Source organism: Mustela erminea, chromosome X (assembly GCF_009829155.1).
Source record: "Mustela erminea isolate mMusErm1 chromosome X, mMusErm1.Pri, whole genome shotgun sequence".
NCBI classification, from domain to species: Eukaryota; Metazoa; Chordata; class Mammalia; order Carnivora; family Mustelidae; genus Mustela; species Mustela erminea.
In genome coordinates this window covers 68,395,809-68,413,906 of record NC_045635.1, presented here as the reverse complement: position 1 = coordinate 68,413,906, position 18,098 = coordinate 68,395,809, and the positions used below count along the sequence as shown (strand labels likewise).

Below are 18,098 nucleotides of genomic sequence, written 5' to 3'. Positions count from 1 at the left end.
CTTGAAACTCAGTCAGGTGCCTGAGATAAAAATGCTCGGTCACAGGTTGGATGAACACAGATTTGGATGGAAAACCAGGGAAACAAGAGTGATTGACTGCTTTTCTGTGAGACCTCACTGAAGTGTGAGGGGAGTTAACTTTCACCTGTAGGACTAGAGAGCTAGGAAGAACAATTTTCAACCAACCGACTGGTGCTAAAAGCTTCCGGGGAGCAAAACAGCACAATAGTGCAATGCGGAGCTGCTTACACTGAGACGAGCCCCCTGGCAAAGGACGCACATTTCCACAAGAGCAATGGCACTTGAGATTCAGAACAACAAACCCCTCTCTCAGAAGACCATAAAGAACAACTGGTTCACATCAAGTTTACTAATCACAGAGAATTGCAAAGCTTCACCTTTTGGGAAAAACACTTTTTAAAAATGTGCTTTAATCTTTCAGGTTTATTTTTTCAAATATTTTATTTTTTCAATAGTTTTAAATGTTTAATTTTTATCTATATGTATTATTTTTATATACATTTATTTATATAACATATATTTTATATTTTGTTTCCTTTCATATTTTATTACTTATTTATTAATTTGTTTGTTTATTTATTCACATATACATTTGGGATCTAGTGTCCTTTACCAAGCAGACCAAAATACACCCAGGATCAAGTTTTTTTGTTGTTTTGTTTCTTGTTTGATTTTTTTCTGTTTTTGTTTTGTGTTATGCTTGTCCTTTCACTCTCTTTCTTCTATTATTTTCTGGAAAAAATGATGAGATAGAGAAATTGAGACCATAAAAAGAACAAGAATAAGTGTTCCTTGCCAGGGATTTAGTAAACGAGGATAAGTAAAATGTTTGAACTAGAATTTAAAACAATGATTAAAAAGATACAAGTTGGGATTTGGAAAAAAAAAAAAACTGAGAAGACACAGGAGAATCCCTTTCTATAGAAATAAAAGAACTAAAACTAGTCAGGCCTAAATAAAAAATGTTATTACTGAGAGGTAGTCCCACATGGAAGTTCTAATAGCAGGAATAAATGAGGCAGAAGAGAGAGTTGGTGATATAGAAAATAAAATGATAGAAAATAAGGATGTTGAAAAGTAGAGACAACTTCTTGATCACAAAGGGAGAAATTGAGAACTCAGAGATTCCATAAAGCAAAAAAAATATCCATGTAATAGGGTTCCAGAAGGTGAGAAGGGGCAGAAGATTTATTTGAAGAAATTATGGCTGACATATTCCCAAATCTGGAGGAAGAAACAGGATACAAGTCCAGGAGGCACGGAGAATCCTCCTCAGAATTAATAAAAATAGGTCAACACCTAAACATTTAATAGCGAAGTTTGCAAATTTCAAAGATAAAGAGAAAACCTTCAAAGTAGCTTGGGACAAGTCGTCCTTAACCTAAAAGGGTAGCAACATAAGGCTGGAAGCAGACCTGTTCACAGAGACCTGGAAGACTAGAAAATACTGTCATGATGCATTCAAATGCTAAATGGGAAAAAAAACATGTAGCCAAGAATATTTTATCCTGCAAGGCTGCCATTTAGAATAGAAGGAGAGAAAAAGAGTTTCCAGGATAAATAAAAACTCAAGGATTTTGTGAACACTAAATGAACCCTGCACAAATATTAAAAGAGGAACTTTGAGTAGAGAAAGACACCAAAAGTAACAAAGACCAGAAAGAACAGAGACAATCCAGAGAAACAGCAACATTACAGGTAATACAATGGCACTAAATGCATATTTTTCAATAATTACACTGAATGTTAATGGAGTAAACGATTCAATCAAAAGGCATATGGAAGTGGAGGGACAAGATGGTGGAGGAGTAGGAGAACTAAATTTCATCTGGTCCCAGGAATTCAGCTAGATAGTTATCAAACCACTCTGAACACCTACAAACTCAGCAGGAGATGGAAGGGAAGAATAGCAGCAATTCTATGAACAGAAAAGCGACCACTTTCTGGAAGGTAGGGCATGCAGAGAAGTGAATCCGAGGCAATATATGGGAAGATAGGTCACAGGGGAAAGGCCCAGCTCCTGGAAAGTGAGAGAGCAATGGAGCACAAAATCAGAACTTTCAGAAGTCTTCTCCAGAGAGGGACATTGCTCGAGTGGCTAAGCAGGAGTTGGAATCCTTGCTGGGTCAGTGTGGTCTCAAGACCCTTGGGGGGGGGGGGTCACAGAAATACTGGGGGCGCCTGAGTGTGGTAGAGTTCCCAGGTATCGGAGAAGTGAAGCCAGCTGCAAAGACAGAGCCAAGGAGGGGGCTCTCACTTTGGGGTCGCTGTAAACCACGATCCAAGGCAAAGTCGGGCCACCACTCTATGAGCAACGACCACACAGATGGCAGATCTGGGCAGACCCCCCCCATTCCTCCACTGGGGGGGAACATGCTGCAGGAATATGTTGGGCTTGGAGACTCCAAACAGGGCCATGGGACAGAGATAGAAACACTTGGTCACAGGCCAGGTGCGCTCGAGTGTGGCTGGAGACCAGGGAGACAGGAGTGACTGACAGTTTTTCTCTGAGGACTCACTGAAGAGGGGGGTCCCAGGCTCTCGGCTCCTCCAGGGCCAGAGATTGGGAAGCTGTCATCTTCTTTCTCATCCTCCAAAGCTGTACAGTAAGTTTTCAGGGAGCGTTCAGGGAAGCTACCAAGACCAAACCCAAGCAGATTCCTTGGACAGGCCTGGCCCCTGGCAAGGGTGGTACAATTCTGTCTCAGGCAAAGACATTTGAGAGTCACTGACAGAGGCTCCTCCCCTCAAAGATCTGCAAGAACATCCAGCCAAGACCAAGTTTGCTGACCAATGTGAACTGCAAAACACCAATGCTAGGGGGTACAGCACATAGAATTCATGGCTTTTTTTGCCCATGATTCTTCAGGCTCTCAAAGTTAATTTTTGGAAATTTTCATTATATTTTTCTTTTTCTATTTTTTAAAAATTTTCCTCTTTTCTATTTTAACCTATTTTATCTATTTCATCCTATCAATGCCTTTTTAAAAATATTTTTTAACTTTTATTTTTATAGTGCTATTCTATTCATTCATTGGGTTTAACTTTACTTTTTCTATACATATACCTTTTTTCTTTCTTTAAAATTTTGGGATACAATTTCTTCTAACAGACCAAAACATATTCTAACTCTAGCGTATGGCTTTGTTCTAGTCTCTAGCCTGATCACATGCTCTCCTTCTTTTTTCTTTATTCAACCAAATGCTTATAGTTTCAAATCTTTTTTTTTTAATTTTTTAAATTTATTTTCAGTATAACAGTATTCATTTTTTTTGTACCACACCCAGTGCTCCATGCAATCTGTGCCCTCTATAATACCCACCACCTGGTACTCTGACCTCCCAACCCCTCCCCTTCAAAACCCTCAGATTGTTTTTCAGAGTCCATAGTCTCTCATGGTTCACCTCCCCTTCCAATTTCCCCCAACTCCCTTCTCTTCTCTTTCTCCCCATGTCCTCCATGCTATTTGTTATGTTCCACAAATAAGTGAAACCATATGATAATTGATTCTCTCTGCTTGACTTATTTCACTCAGTATAATCTCTTCCAGTCCCGTCCATGTTGCTACAAAAGTTGGGTATTCGTCCTTTCTGATGGAGGCATAATACTCCATAGTGTATATGGACCACATCTTCCTTATCCATTCGTCCATTGAAGGGCATCTTGGTTCTTTCCACAGTTTGGCGACCGTGGCCATTACTGCTATAAACATTGGGGTACAGATGGCCCTTCTTTTCACGACCTCTGTGTCTTTGGGGTAAATACCCAGTAGTGCAATGGCAGGGTCATAGGGAAGTTCTATTTTTAATTTCTGGAGGAATCTCCACATTGTTCTCCAAAGAGGCTGCACCAACTTGCTTTCCCACCAACAGTGTAAGAGGGTTCCCCTTTCTCCACATCCCCTCCAACACATGTTGTTTCCTGTCTTGCTAATTTTGGCCATTCTAACTGGTGTAAGGTGATATCTCAATGTGGTTTTAAGTTGAATCTCCCTGATGGCTAGTGATGATGAACATTTTTTCATGTGTCTGATAGCCATTTGTATGTCTTCATTGGAGAAGTGTCTGTTCATACCTTCTTCCCATTTTTTGATATGATTGTCTGTTTTGTGTGTGTTTAGTTTGATGAGTTCTTTATAGATCCTGGATATCAACCTTTTGTCATTTGTACTGTACTGCCATTTGCAAATAACTTCTTTTTTTTAAATATTTTTCAATTATCATCTTTACAGACATATTTCATCCCTTCATCGATTTTACCCATATATATTTTTTCTTTAAAATTAAAATTTCTTTAAAATTAAAACAGACCAAAACACACCCCAAATCAAGTATGTTGCTCTGTTCCATTCTCCAGTCTAATCGTTATTATTATTTTTTTCTTTTTTCCTTTCTTCTGCTCCCGGTTTTGGATCTCTTCTGATTTGGCTAGTGTATATTTTTCTGTGCTCCTTGTTACCCTTTTGTTCTCTCCTTCATCTATTCTCTGGACAAAATGACAAAACGGAAAAACCCCCTTAAGAGGAAAAAAAAAAAAAAGAATAAGAGACAGTACCGACTACTAGGGACCTAATCAATATGGACATTAGTGAGATGTCAGAACTAGAGTTCAGAAGAATAATTATAAAGTTCCAAACTTGGCTTGAAAGAAGCATAAAAGATACTAGAGACTCCTTTTTTGGAGAAATAAAATCCCTCTCTGGAGGAAAAAACAAAAAACAAAAAACAAACAAACAAACAAAAATCACTAAAGAACAAGTTGAAATTAAATATATATATATATATATATATATGAGATGCAATAAAAAATGGAGGCTCTTACTGCTAGGATAAATGAGGCAGAAGAGAGAATTAGTAACACAGAAGACCAAATGATGGAGAATAAAGAAGCTGAGAAAAAGAGAGATAAACAACTACTGGACCATGAGGGGAGGATTCGAGATATATAAGCCAAAACAATATTGGAATAATTGGGATGCCAGAAGAAAAAGAAAGGGGGGAGGGCAGAAGGCATAGTGGAGCAAATTACAGCAGAGAACTTCCCTAATTTGGGAAAGGAAACAATCATCAAAAGCCAGGATGCACAGAGAACCGCTCTCAAAATCAATAAAAATAGGTCAACAAAACTTACAAGTCTCAGAAACAAAGAGGAACTCCTGAAAGCTGTTTGGGGATAAGAGGTCTGTACCCTACAATGGTATAAATATTAGATTGGAAGCAGACATATCCACAGAGACCTGGTAGGCCAGAAAGGACTGCCATGATATATTCAGATTCCTAAACAGGAAAAATATGCAGCCAAGAATACTATATCCAGCTAGGCTGTCATTGAAAATAGAAGGAGAGATAGAAAGCTTCCAGGACAAGCAAAAACTAAAAGAATTTGCAAACACCAAGCCAGCCCTACAGGAAATATTTAAAGGGGTCCTCAACCAAAGAGAGAGCCTAAAAGCAACAGACCAGAAAGGAATGGAAACAATATACAGTAACAGTCACCTTACAGGCAATACAATGACACTAAATTCATACCTTTAAATAGTTACCTTGAATGTAAAAGGGCTAAATGCCCCAATCAATTGAAACAGGTTATCAGAGTGAATAAACAAACAAGCAAACAAACAAACAAACTAACAAGAAAAAAGACCCATCGATATGTTGACTGCAAGAAACTCATTTTAGACCCAAATACACCTCCAGATTTAAAGTGAGGGGTAGAAAACCATTTATCATTCTAATGGACATCAAAAGAAAGTTGGTGTGGCAATCCTTAAATCAGACAAGTTAGATTTTAAGCCAAAGAGTATAATAAGAGATGACGAAGGACACTGTGTCATACTCAAAGGGTCGGCCCACAAGATGATCTAACAAGAAATATCTATGCCCTTAACCTGGGAGCAGGCAATTACATATGCCATTTATTTATTTATTTGTTTGTTTGTTTGTTTATTTATCATTTTATTTATTTATTTTTTTGACAGACAGAGATCACAAGTAGGCAGAGAGGCAGACAGAGAGACATAGGACGAAGCAGGCTCCCCGCCAAGCAGATAGTCCAATGCAGGGCTCGATCCCAGGACCCTGAGATTATGACCTGAGCCGAAGGCAGAGGCTTAACCCACTGAGCCACCCATGCGCCCCTGCCATTTAATAACAAAATGAAAGAAACACATCGACAATAATTCAATAATTGTAGGGCACTTTAACAGCCCCCTCACTGAAATGAACAGATCATCTAAGAAAAAGATCAACCAGGAAATAAAGGCTTTAAATGACACACTGGACCAGATGGACATCACAGGTATATTCAGAGTATACCATCCCAAAGCAACGGAATACACATTCTTCTCTAGTGCACATGGAACATTCTCCAGAATAGATCACATCCTGGGTAACAAATCAAGGCTCACCTGGTACCAAAAGATTAGGATCATTCCCTACATATTTTCAGACCTCAATGCTTTGAAACTAGAACTCAACCACAAGAGGAAAGTTGGAAAGAACTCAAGCACGTGGAGTCTAAAGAGCATCCTACTAAAGAATGGATGGGTCAATCAAGAAATTAAGGAAGAATTTGTAAAAATTGTGGAAGCAAGTGAAAATGAAAACACAACTGTTCAAAATATTTGGAATGTAACAAAGGCAGTTCTGAAAGGAAAGTATACAGCAATACAAGCCTCTCTCAAGAAACTAGAAAGGTGTCAAATACACAACCTAACACTACACCTAAAGGAGCTGGAGGAAGAACAGTAAATCAGCCTAAACCCAGCAGGAGAAGATAAATAATAAAGATCAGAACAGAAATCAATGAAACTGAAACCAAAAGAACAGTAGAACTGAGCGGTGAAATTAGGAGCTGGTTCTTTGAAAAAATTAATAAGACTGATAATCCCCTGGTCATACTTATCAAAAAGAAAAGGGAAAGGACTCAAATTAATAAAATCATGAATGAAAGAGGAACGATCACAACCAACAGCAAAGAAATACAAACAATTATAAGAACATATTATGAGCAACTACTGGCCAGTAAATTTGACAATCTGGAGGAAGTGGATGCATTCCTAGAGACATATAAACTACCACAACTGAGCCAGAAAGAAGTAGAAAACCTGAACAGCCCCATACCAGTAAGGAGATTGAGGCAGTTATCAAAAATCTCCCAACAAACAAGAGCCCTGGGCCAGATGGCTTCCCAGGGGAATTCTACCAAGCATTTAAAGAATTAATACCTATTCTCCTGAAACTGTTCCAAAAAATAGAAATGGAAGAAAAACTTCCATACTCATTCTATGAGGACAGCATTACCTTGATCCCAAAACCAGACAAAGACCCCATCAAAAGGAGAATTACAGACCAATATCCCTAATGAACACAGATACCAAAATTCTCACCAAATTACTAGCCAATAGGATCCAACAGTACATTAAAATAATTATTGACCACGACTAAGTAGGATTTATTCCGGAGCTGCAAAGTTGGTTCAATACCTGCAAATCAATGTGATACAATACATTATTAAAAGAAAGAACAAGAACCACATGATATTCTCAATAGATGTTGAAGAAGCATTTGACAAAGTACAGCATCCTTTCTTGATCAAAACTCTTCACAGTGTAGGGATAGAGGGTACATACCTCAATATCATAAAAGCCATCTATGCAAAACCCACAGCGAATGTCATTCTCAATGGGGAAAAACTGAGAGCTTTTCCCCTAAAGTCAGGAGCATGGCAGGGCTGTCCACTATCACATCTGCTAATGAACATAGTACTAGAAGTCCTAGCCTCAGCAATAAGACAACAAACAGAAATACAAGACATCCGGATTGGCAAAGGAGAAGTCAAACTCTCACTCTTTGCAGATGATACAATATTTTATGTGTAAAACCCAAAAGACTCCACTCCAACACTACTATAACTCATACAGGAATTCAGTAAAGAGTCAGGATATAAAATCAATGCACAGAAATCAGTTGCATTTCTATACACCAAAAGAGACAGAAGAAAGGGAAATGAAGGAGTTGATCCCATTTACAATTGCACCCAAAACCGTAAGGTACCTTGGAATAAATCTAACCAAAGAGGTAGAAAATCTGTACTCAGAAAACTATTAAGTACTCATGAAAGAAATTGAGGAAGACACAAAGAAATGGAAAAACCTTCCATGCTCATGGGTTAGAAGAATGAAGTTTGTGAAAATGTCTATGCTACCTAGAGCAATCTACACATTTAATGCATTCCCTATCAAAATACCACCAAGCATTTTTTTTTTATAGAAATGGAACAAATAATCCTAAAATTTATATGGAATCAGAAAAGACCCCGAATAGCCAGAGGAATGTTGAGAAAGAAAAGCAAAGCTGGTGGCATCACAATTCCGGACATCAAGCTCTACTTCAAAACTATACTCATCAATACAGTATGACACTGGCACAGAAACACACACATAGATCAGTGAAACAGAACAGAGGGCCCCGAAGTGGTCCCTCAACTCTATGGCCAACTAATCTTCGACAAAGCAGGAAAGAATGCCCAATGGGAGAAAAAGTCTTTTCAGCAAATGTTGTTAGGAAAATTGGACAGTCACATGCAGAAGAATGAAACTGGACCATAATAGACACAAAATAGATGAGAGACCTCAACGTGAGACAGGAATCCATAAAAATCATTGAGGAGAGCACAGGCAACAACCTCTTTGACTGCAGCCGCAGCAACTTCTTTCTAGATACATCGCCAAAGACAAGGGAAGCAAGGACAAAATGAACTATTTGGCACTTCATCTAGAGCTAAAGCTTTTGCACAGACAAGGAAACAGTCAACAAAACCAGAAGAAACTGACAGAATGGGAGGAGATATTTGCAAATGACATATCAGATAAAGGGCCAGTATCCAAAATCTATAAAGAACCTATCAAACTCAAAACCCAAAGAACAAATAATCCGTTCAAGAAACGGGCAGAAGACATGAAAGACATTTCTGAAAAGAATACATCCAAATGGCCAACAGACACATGAAAAATTGCTCAAAATGACTTGCCATCAGGGAAATTCAAAGCAAAACCACAATGAGATACCACCTCCCACCGGTCAGAATGCTTAAAATTAACATGTCAGGAAAGGACGGATGTTGGCAAGGATGCAGACAAAGGGGAACCCTCTTACACTGTTGGATGGAATTCAAGCAGTTGCAGCCACTCTGGAAAACAGTATGGAGGTTCCTCAGAAAGTTGAAAATAGAGCTATCCTACGACCCAGCAATTGCACTACTAGATATTTAGCCTAAAGATTAAAATGTAGTGATCCAAAGAGACATGTGTACCTGAATGTTTATAGTAGCAATGTCCACAATCGCCAAACTATGGAAACAGTCTAGATGTCCATCAACAGATGAATGGATAAAGAAGTGGTATATATATATATATATATATATATATATATATATATATATAATGAAATACAATGGAATTGTATACTACACAATGAAAAAAAAAATGAAGTTTTCCCATTTGCAATGACATGGATGAAAGTGGCGGGTACTATGCTAAGAGAAATAAGTCGGTTAGAGAAAGACAATTATGGATTTTTCTCACTGATACAAAGAATTTGAGAAACAAGAGAGAGGATCATAGGAGAAGGGAGGGAAAAATGAAACAAGAAGAAAACAGAGATGGAAAAAAAAACATAAGAGACTCAACTCAGGAAACAAATTGAGGGTTGCTGGAGCGGATGGGGGTGGGAGGGATGGGGTGGCTGGGTGGTGGATATTGGGGAGGGTATGTGCTATTGTGAGTGCTGTGCTGTGAATTATGTAAGACTGATGAATCACAGAGCAGTGTCCCTGAAACAAATAACAAATAATACATTATAGGTTCGTATGTATATGAATCTATAATGTCAAATTTAGTTAGCTAATATTTTGTTGAGGATTTTGGCATCTATGTTCATCAGAAATATTGGCTCCTAATTCTCTTTTTTGTTGTGTATCTAAGTTTCAGGGTAAGGCTGCCTCATAGAATATTCTGGAATTTTTTCTCATTCTTACTTTTTTTGGGAAATGTTTTAGAAAAATTGGTATAAACTTTTTAAAAAATGTTTTGAGAAATTTTTTGTGAAGCCATCTTGTCCTGGAGTTCTGCTTGTTGTGAGTTTTGTGATTACATAGTCTGTTTCATTGCTGATAATCAGCCCTCAAATTTTCTATTTCTTCCTGATTCTGTTTGAAGAGGTTATATGTTTTTAGGTATTTATCCACTTCTGGGTTGTCCAATTTGTTGGCACATAAATTTCCTAATATTCTTTTGTAATCCTTCATATTATTCTGGTGTTGGTTGTTCATACTCATATTTCTGAATTTATTCAAGTCCCCCTCCCCCACCCTCTCTGGGCCTGGCTGACGTGTGTATTTATTTATTTATTTCAAAGGACTGTCCTTTGAGTTCACTGATATGTTGTATTTTTTTTCAGTTTCTATTTTATTTATTTCTGCTGTGATATTTATTATTTCCTTCCTTCTATTGTTTTGAGTTTTGTTTGTTGCTCTTTTTCTATCTCCTTTAGGCATGATGTTAGGTTGTTTATTTGAGATTTTTCTTGCTTATTGAAATAGGCCTGCATTGTTATAAACTTCCCTCTTAGAACACCTTTGGCTGAATCCCAAATATTTTGGAACATTTTGTTTCATTTTCATTTGTCTCCATGCATTTTAATTTCCTCTTTGACTTCCTGGTTGAGCCATTCATTGTTTAGGACTATGTTATTAAACCTTTATGTATTTGTGCTCTTTCCAGATTTTTTCTTGTGTTGGACTTTTGGTTTCATAGCCTTACTGTTGGTAAAGATGCATGTATGACTTTAAACTTTCTGAATGTGTTGTGGCTTGTTCTGTGGCCTAATATACAATCTCTGAACACTTGAAAAGAATGTGCATTCTGGTGTCTTAGGATGGAAAGTCTGAATATGTCTATTAGAGCCATATAGTTCAAAGTGTCATTCAGAGCCACTCTTTCCTTTATTTTCTGTTTGGATGATCTGGCGATTGATGTAGCTACAGTGTTAAAATTACCTATTATAGTATTACTATCAGTTACTTTTTTAACATTTGTTATTACCTGTTTTATGCATTTATCTGTTTTTCATATTTGGGTTATCCTATGTTGGATGCATAAATTTATAATTTATAAATATAAAATATTTAATTCATTAAATCAATCAATTTAATTATTTTCATTAAATTAATATTTAGTTAATAAAATATAAAATTTATAATTCTATTATCTTCCTGCTGAATTACTCCCGTTATGAATATACAATGTCCTTCTCTGTCTCTTCTTACACACTTTGTTTTAAAGTCTATTTTGTCTGTTATAAATATTGCTACCCTGGTTTCTTTTCACATACATTTACAGGATAAAGACTTCTCCATTCTTTCACTTTCAATCTGCATGCGTTTGTAGGCCAGAAATGAGTCTCTTGTAGGTAACATATTGATGGGTCTTGCTTTTTTATCCATTCCATCACCTTATGTCTTCTGGAGTGTTTTGTCCATTTACACTCAAAGTAATTATTGATAAGTAGGTAATTATTGATAAGTAGGTAATTATTGACAATTAGGTCCCTGTTCTATGGTTATTATGGAAGTTCTTCTCTGTTTCCTTTTCTTCTCTTGCTTTTCCCTCTAATGATAAATTGGCTTTCTTTAGTAACATATTAGATTTCTTTGTTTTATTTTTTACATATTTTTACTGTTTCTTTTTCTTTTTTTAAAAAATTTAATTTAATTTATTTTCAGTGTAACAGAATTCATTTGAATCTCCCTGATGGCTAGTGATGATGAACATTTTTTCATGTGTCTGATAGCCATTTGTATGTCTTCATTGGAGAAGGGTCTGTTCATGTCTTCTGCCCATTTTTTGACGTGATGATCTGTTTTGTGTGTGTTGAGCTTGAGAAGTTCTTTATAGATCCTGGTATCACCCTTTTGTCTGTACTGTCATTTGCAAATATCTTCTCCCATTTCTTGGGTTGCCTCATTGTTTTGTTGACTCTTTCCCTTGCTTTGCAGAAGCTTTTGATCTTGATGAAGTCCCCCAAATTCATTTTTGCTTTTGTTTCCTTTGACTTTGGAGATATATCTTGGAAGAAGTTGCTGTGGCTGATATCGAAGAGGTTACTGCCTATGTCCTCCTCTAGGATTCTGATGGATTCCTGTCTCACGTTGAGGTCTTTTATTCATTTCAAGTTTATCTTTGTGTACGGTGTAAGAGAATGGTCGAGTTTCATTCTTCTACACGTAGCTGTCCAATTTTCCCACCACCATTTATTGAAGAGACTGTCTTTTTTCCACTGGATATTTTTTCCTGCTTTGTCGAAGATTATTTGACCATAGAGTTGAAGGTCCATATCTGGGTTCTCTACTCTGTTCCACTGGCTTATGTGTCTATTTTTATGCCAGTACCATGCTGTCTTGGTGATCACAGCTTTGTAGTAAAGCTTGAAATCAGGCAACATGATGCCGCCAGTTTTGTTTTCGTTTTTCAACATTTCCTTAGCGATTTGGGGTCTCTTCTGATTCCACACAAATTTTAGGATTAGTTGCTCCAGCTCTTTGAAAAATGCCAAAGGAATTTTAATCGGAATGGCATTAAAAATATAGATTGCTCTAGGCAGTGTAGACATTTTAACAATGTTTATTCTTCCGATACAAGAGCATGAAATGCTCTTCCATTTTTTTGTGTCTTCTTCAATTTCTTTCATGAGTGTTCTATAGTTCCTCGAGTACAGATCCTTTACAAATTTGGTTAGGTTTATTCCCAGGTACCTTATGGTTCTTGATGCTCTAGCAATTGGAATCAATTCTCTAATTTCCCTTTCTTGTGTTTTCATTGTTAGTGTATAAGAAAGCCACTGATTTCTGTACATTGACTTTGTATCCTGCCTCAATACTGAATTGCCATATGAGTTCTAGTAGGTTGGGGTTGGAGTCTTTTCGGTTTTCCATATAAAGAATCATATCATCTGTGAAGAGAGAGAGTTCGACTTCTTTATCACTAATTTGGACACCTTGTATTTCTCTTTGTTGTCTGATGGCTGTTGCTAGGACTTCTAATACTATGTTGAACAAGAGTGGCGAGAGTGGGCATCTTTGTCGTGTTCCTGATCTCAACGGGAAGGACGCAAGCTTTTTCCCATTGAGGATGATATTTGCTGTGGGTTTTTCATAGATGGATTTTATGAAGTTGAGTAATGTTCCCTCTATTCCTATACTTTGAGCGTTTTAATCAGGAAAGGATGCTGGATTTTGTCAAATGCTTTTTAGGCATCAGTTGAGAGAACCATGTGGTTCTTCTCTCTTTTCGTACTGATTTCTTCTATCACATTGATTGATTTGCGAATGTTGAGCCATCCTTGCAACCCAGGGATGAATCCCACTTGGTCATGGTGGATAATCTTTTTAATGTGCTGTTGGATCCTGTGTGCTAGGATCTTGCTGAGAATCTTAGCATCCATATTCATCAGTGATATTGGTATGAAATTCTCCTTTGTGGTGGGGTCTTTGCCTGGTTTGGGGATCAGGTAATGCTGGCTTCATAAAAAGAGTCTGGAAGTTTTCCTTCTGCTTCAAATTTTTGGAACAGCTTCAGGAGAATAGTGTTATTTCTTCTTTGAAAGTTTCGTAGAATTCCCCAGGGAATCCGTCAAGTCCCGGGCTCTTGTTTTTGGGGAGGTTTTTAATTACTGCTTCAATCACGTTACTAGATATTGGTCTATTCAGGTTGTCAATTTCTTCCTGGTTCAATTTTGGAAGTGTGTAGTTTTCGAGGAATGCATCCATTTCATCTAGGTTGCTTAACTTCTTGGCATATAACTGTTGATAATAACTTCTGATGATTGTTTCTACTTCCTTGGTGTTAGTTGTGATCTCTCCCTTTTCATTCATAATTTTATTAATTTGGGCCTTCTCTCTTGTCTTTTGGATTAATTTGGGCAATGGTTTATCAATCTTATTGATTCTTTCAAAAAACCAGCTTCTAGTTTCATTGATACGTTCTACTGTATCTCTGGTTTCTATCTCATTTACCTCTGCTCTAATATTGATTATTATACTTCTTGTGTGTGGAGTTGGCTTAATTTGTTGTTGATTCTCTAGTTCTTTAAGGTGTAGAGACAGCTGGTGTATTTTCAATTTTTCAATTTTTTTGAGGGAGGCTTGGATGGCTGTGCATTTCCCCCTTCAGAGGGCCTTTGCTGCATCCCATAGGTTTGGGACCAAAGTGTCTTCATTCTCATTGGTTTCCATGAATTCTTTAAGTTCTTCTTTGATCTTTTGGTTGAGCCAGGCATTCTTAAACAAGGTGGTCCTTCATTTCGAGGTATTTGAGTTCCTTCCAAACTCTTCCTTGTGGTTGAGCTCCAGTTTCAAAGCATTGTGATCTGAAAATATGCATGGAATAATCTCAATCCTTTGGTATCGGTTGAGTCCTGATTGGTGACCCAGTATGTGGTCTATTCTGGAGAAGGTTCCATGTGCTCTCGGGAAGAATGAGTATTCTGTTGTTTTTGCATGGAATGTTCTGTATATATCTATGAGGTCCATCTGGTCCAAAGTGTCATTCAATGCTCTTGTTTCTTTATTGATTTCTGCTTGGTTGATCTGTCTATTCCTGAGAGTGGCGTGTTAAGATCTGCTACTATTAATGCATTCATATCAATATGACTCTTTATATTGATTAACAGTTTTCTTATGTAATTGGTTGCTCCCATATGGGGGGCATACATATTTACAATTGTTAGATCATCTTGGTGGGTAGTCCCTTTAAGAATGATGTAGTGTCCTTCTGTATCTATGACTATAGTCTTTAGTTTAAAATCCAATTTATTTGATATGAGAATTGCTACCCCAGCTTTTTTTGAGGCCCATCGGCCTGAAAGACACTTCCCCATCCCTTCTCTCTCAGTCTAGGTGTATCCTTAGGTTCGAAATGGCTCTCTTGTAGACAACATATGGACGGGTCCTGTCATTTTGTCCAATCTGCAACCCTGTGTCATTTAATGGGCGCATTTAGGCCATTCACATTGAGAGTGATTATTGATATATACGTTTTTAATGACATCGTGTTACCCGTGAAGTCTTTGTTTCTATAGATTGTCTCCATATGTTTCTGTACAATGATATTCTTAGGATTTTTCCTCTTTTATAGAACCCCCGCTTAATATTTTATGCAGTGTCGGCTTGGTGGTGCATATTCTTTTAAACCGTGCTGGTCTTGGATGCTCTTTATCTCTCCATCCATTTTCAATGTCAGTCTTGCTGGATAAAGTATTCTTGGCTGCAGGTTCTTCTCATTTAGTGCCCTGAATGCGTCTTGCCAGATTTTTCTGGCTTGCCAGGTTTCTGTGGACAGGTCTGATGTTATTTTGATGGTCTTTCCTCTGTATGTAAGGAATTTCTTTGTCCCAGCTGCTTTCAAGAGCTCCTGTCTACAATTATGATTCATCATTCTCACTATCAGGTGTCTTGAGGTCTTTCTAGATTCTATAATCCTGCAGGGAGACAGTTCTGCCTCTAGTACATGAACGCTGGTTCCATTCACGAGATTGAGAAAATTTTCGTGGAGAATTTGTTCAACTATATCTTGTAGTCTTTTTTTCTTTCTCCTCCCCCTCAGGGATTTCAATAATTCTGACGTTGGAACGTTTCATGGCGTTATTTATTTCCCTAATTCTGTTTTCTTGGCTTCTAAGCTGTTTGCTCCAGGCTTCCTTCTGATCCTTTTTCTCTGTTTGTCCTCCAGATCACTAATTCTATCTTCTGCCTCAGTTACCCTAGCTTTTAGAGAATCTAGATTAGATCAGGAACTCATTGAGAACATTGTGAACATCATCCCTGGTGGCTTTCAGTTCTGCCCTAATCAATTCCATTTGGTCATCCATGGCTTTTTCCAACCTACCTATTGCCTGGATAATTGTTAGCTTGAATTACCTTTCTGACATATTGTCTATGTCCATAGCCATTATCTCTGTTGCAGAAGGCCCAGTCTCTGAATTTTTCCTCTATTGGGCATTCCTCCTCCTAGTTATTTTGGTGAGAGCTGGCTCAATGGATGTAGCTGAATGTATCAACCGTGGTGCAGTCAAGGTGCACCTTGCAACATTTCTGAGCAGAGTTTCCACCCAAAGAAAGAAAAAAAAAAAAGGAAGAAAAAAGAGAGAGAGAGAGAGACAGGGAAAAGTGAAGGATAAAATAAAAGAGAAGACCCAGCCCAAATGCGCCCCAAGTTAAGATTAATTAAGTATACAAATAAAAAGACTTATAAAAGTAGATGACAAGGGGAATATATATATATGTATATATGTATATACATACATGTATATATACATATATATATATATATATATACAGATATATATATATATATATATATATATATATATATACAAAAAAAAAAAGAGAGAGAACCTCATCAGAAAGAACCCCAAGTATAGGAGTGATATACTACCAGGACAAAAACAGATACACTGAAACACTGGTGGAAGAAAAAGATGAGAGAGTGGTTATAAACTCTTAGTGTGGGCGAGAAAGGTTATTTTGATTCTTCCTGGATGTATCTTGTTATCTCTGTTAAAGGACTCAACGTTCCTAGGATAAAGGGGGATTAAAAACTGGTTTACCTATAGGGGTAGCATTGATTGGGGAAAGGGGATTACCTTGAAGTTTAACTCTATATGAATATTAAAAAAATTAAAAAAGAATAAAATTAAATTAAATTTATAAATTATAAAAAAAGAAAAGGAAAAGAAAAACACAAGTATATGTATCAAAGAGTTCAGGTTAAAAGGTTATTGTGGTATTTGATGTACTGGACATCACACTGTGATGGTAAATAGGTTAAAAAATTATCTATTAAAAAAAAAAGGAGGGGCGCCTGGGTGGCTCAGTGCGTTAGATCCTCTGCCTTCAGCTCAGGTCATGATCTCAGGGTCCTGGGATTGAGCCCTGCGTTGGACTCTTTGCTCAGTGAGGACCCTGCTTCCCTCTCTCTCTGCCTGCCTCTCTTCTTACTTGTGGTCTCTGTCTGTCAAATAAATAAATAAAATCTTTTTTTTTCTTGTTTTTTTTAATTAATTTTTTATTTTTTATAAACATATATTTTTATCCCCAGGGGTACAGGTCTGTGAATCACCAGGTTTACACACTTCACAGCACTCACCAAAGCACACACCCTCCCCAATGTCCATAATCCCACCCCCTTCTCCCAAACCCCCTCCCCCCAGCAACACTCAGTTTGTTTTGTGAGATTAAGAGTCACTTATGGTTTGTCTCCCTCCCAATCCCATCTTGTTTCATTTATTCTTCTCCTACCCACTTAAGCCCCCATGTTGCATCACCACTTCCTCATATCAGGGAGATCATATGATAGTTGTCTTTCTCTGCTTGACTTATTTCGCTAAGCATGATACGCTCTAAATCTTTTAAAAAAATAAACCAGAGTAGTGGGAATGAATTCAAAATAAAAGTTGTATCTATGAAGTAGTTGTGGTTGTTCTCTTGTCTTTTTTTTTTTTTTTTTCTTTTTTCCTGGTTGGCTATCTGGGAGAGGAGCCTACCACCTGGATTTTCAGGCAGTGTTCCCTGAGTTAAGTCCTCCTGCCCCCATCAAGGGGGTGGGCTCTGAGGAAACCGGCTTTTAGGCTTTTGTTCTCTGGAGGTTGTTTTGTCTGTTTGTTCCGTTGTTGTCTCTCGCCTTGGCAGCTTTTGATGGTTTTTGGAGGTTTAGAGGAAAGCAAACTGCCCCTAGACCTCACTCTCAGAGAGAAGCCCGTTTCTTCCCCTCTGTGTGATCTAGAGCACATAAATTCCCCCTCAGCTGCGGGCAGAGCACGTTTCCAGTCACAGTCTCTGGGGTCACAGGAACTCCCACTTGTACCCAAACCCTCCATAGCCACGGCTCTCTGGGCCCCTCCAGACCTCCAGAGTGGTACCAAGCAGTGATAGCGCACTGAGATTTTCCCGCTGGCCGGGGCAGGGAGTGCTCAGACTCTCCAGGTCCAAGAGAGTGCCAACTGATGCCTGCACACCCCTGTCTC

General features: G+C 37.9%; 1 long non-coding RNA gene across 1 annotated transcript in view; it reads right to left on the bottom strand.

The window, feature by feature from the left end:
* Positions 1-18,098, bottom strand: part of LOC116583617 — a 32,222-nt gene that overhangs the window by 3,161 nt on the left and 10,963 nt on the right. Inside the window, exons 2-4 of the long non-coding RNA XR_004282806.1 lie at positions 14,058-14,063; positions 10,734-10,819; positions 958-962 (exon numbers count right to left, since the gene is read on the bottom strand). This is a non-coding gene — a long non-coding RNA (uncharacterized LOC116583617). The remainder of the gene's footprint in view (positions 1-957; positions 963-10,733; positions 10,820-14,057; positions 14,064-18,098) is intronic.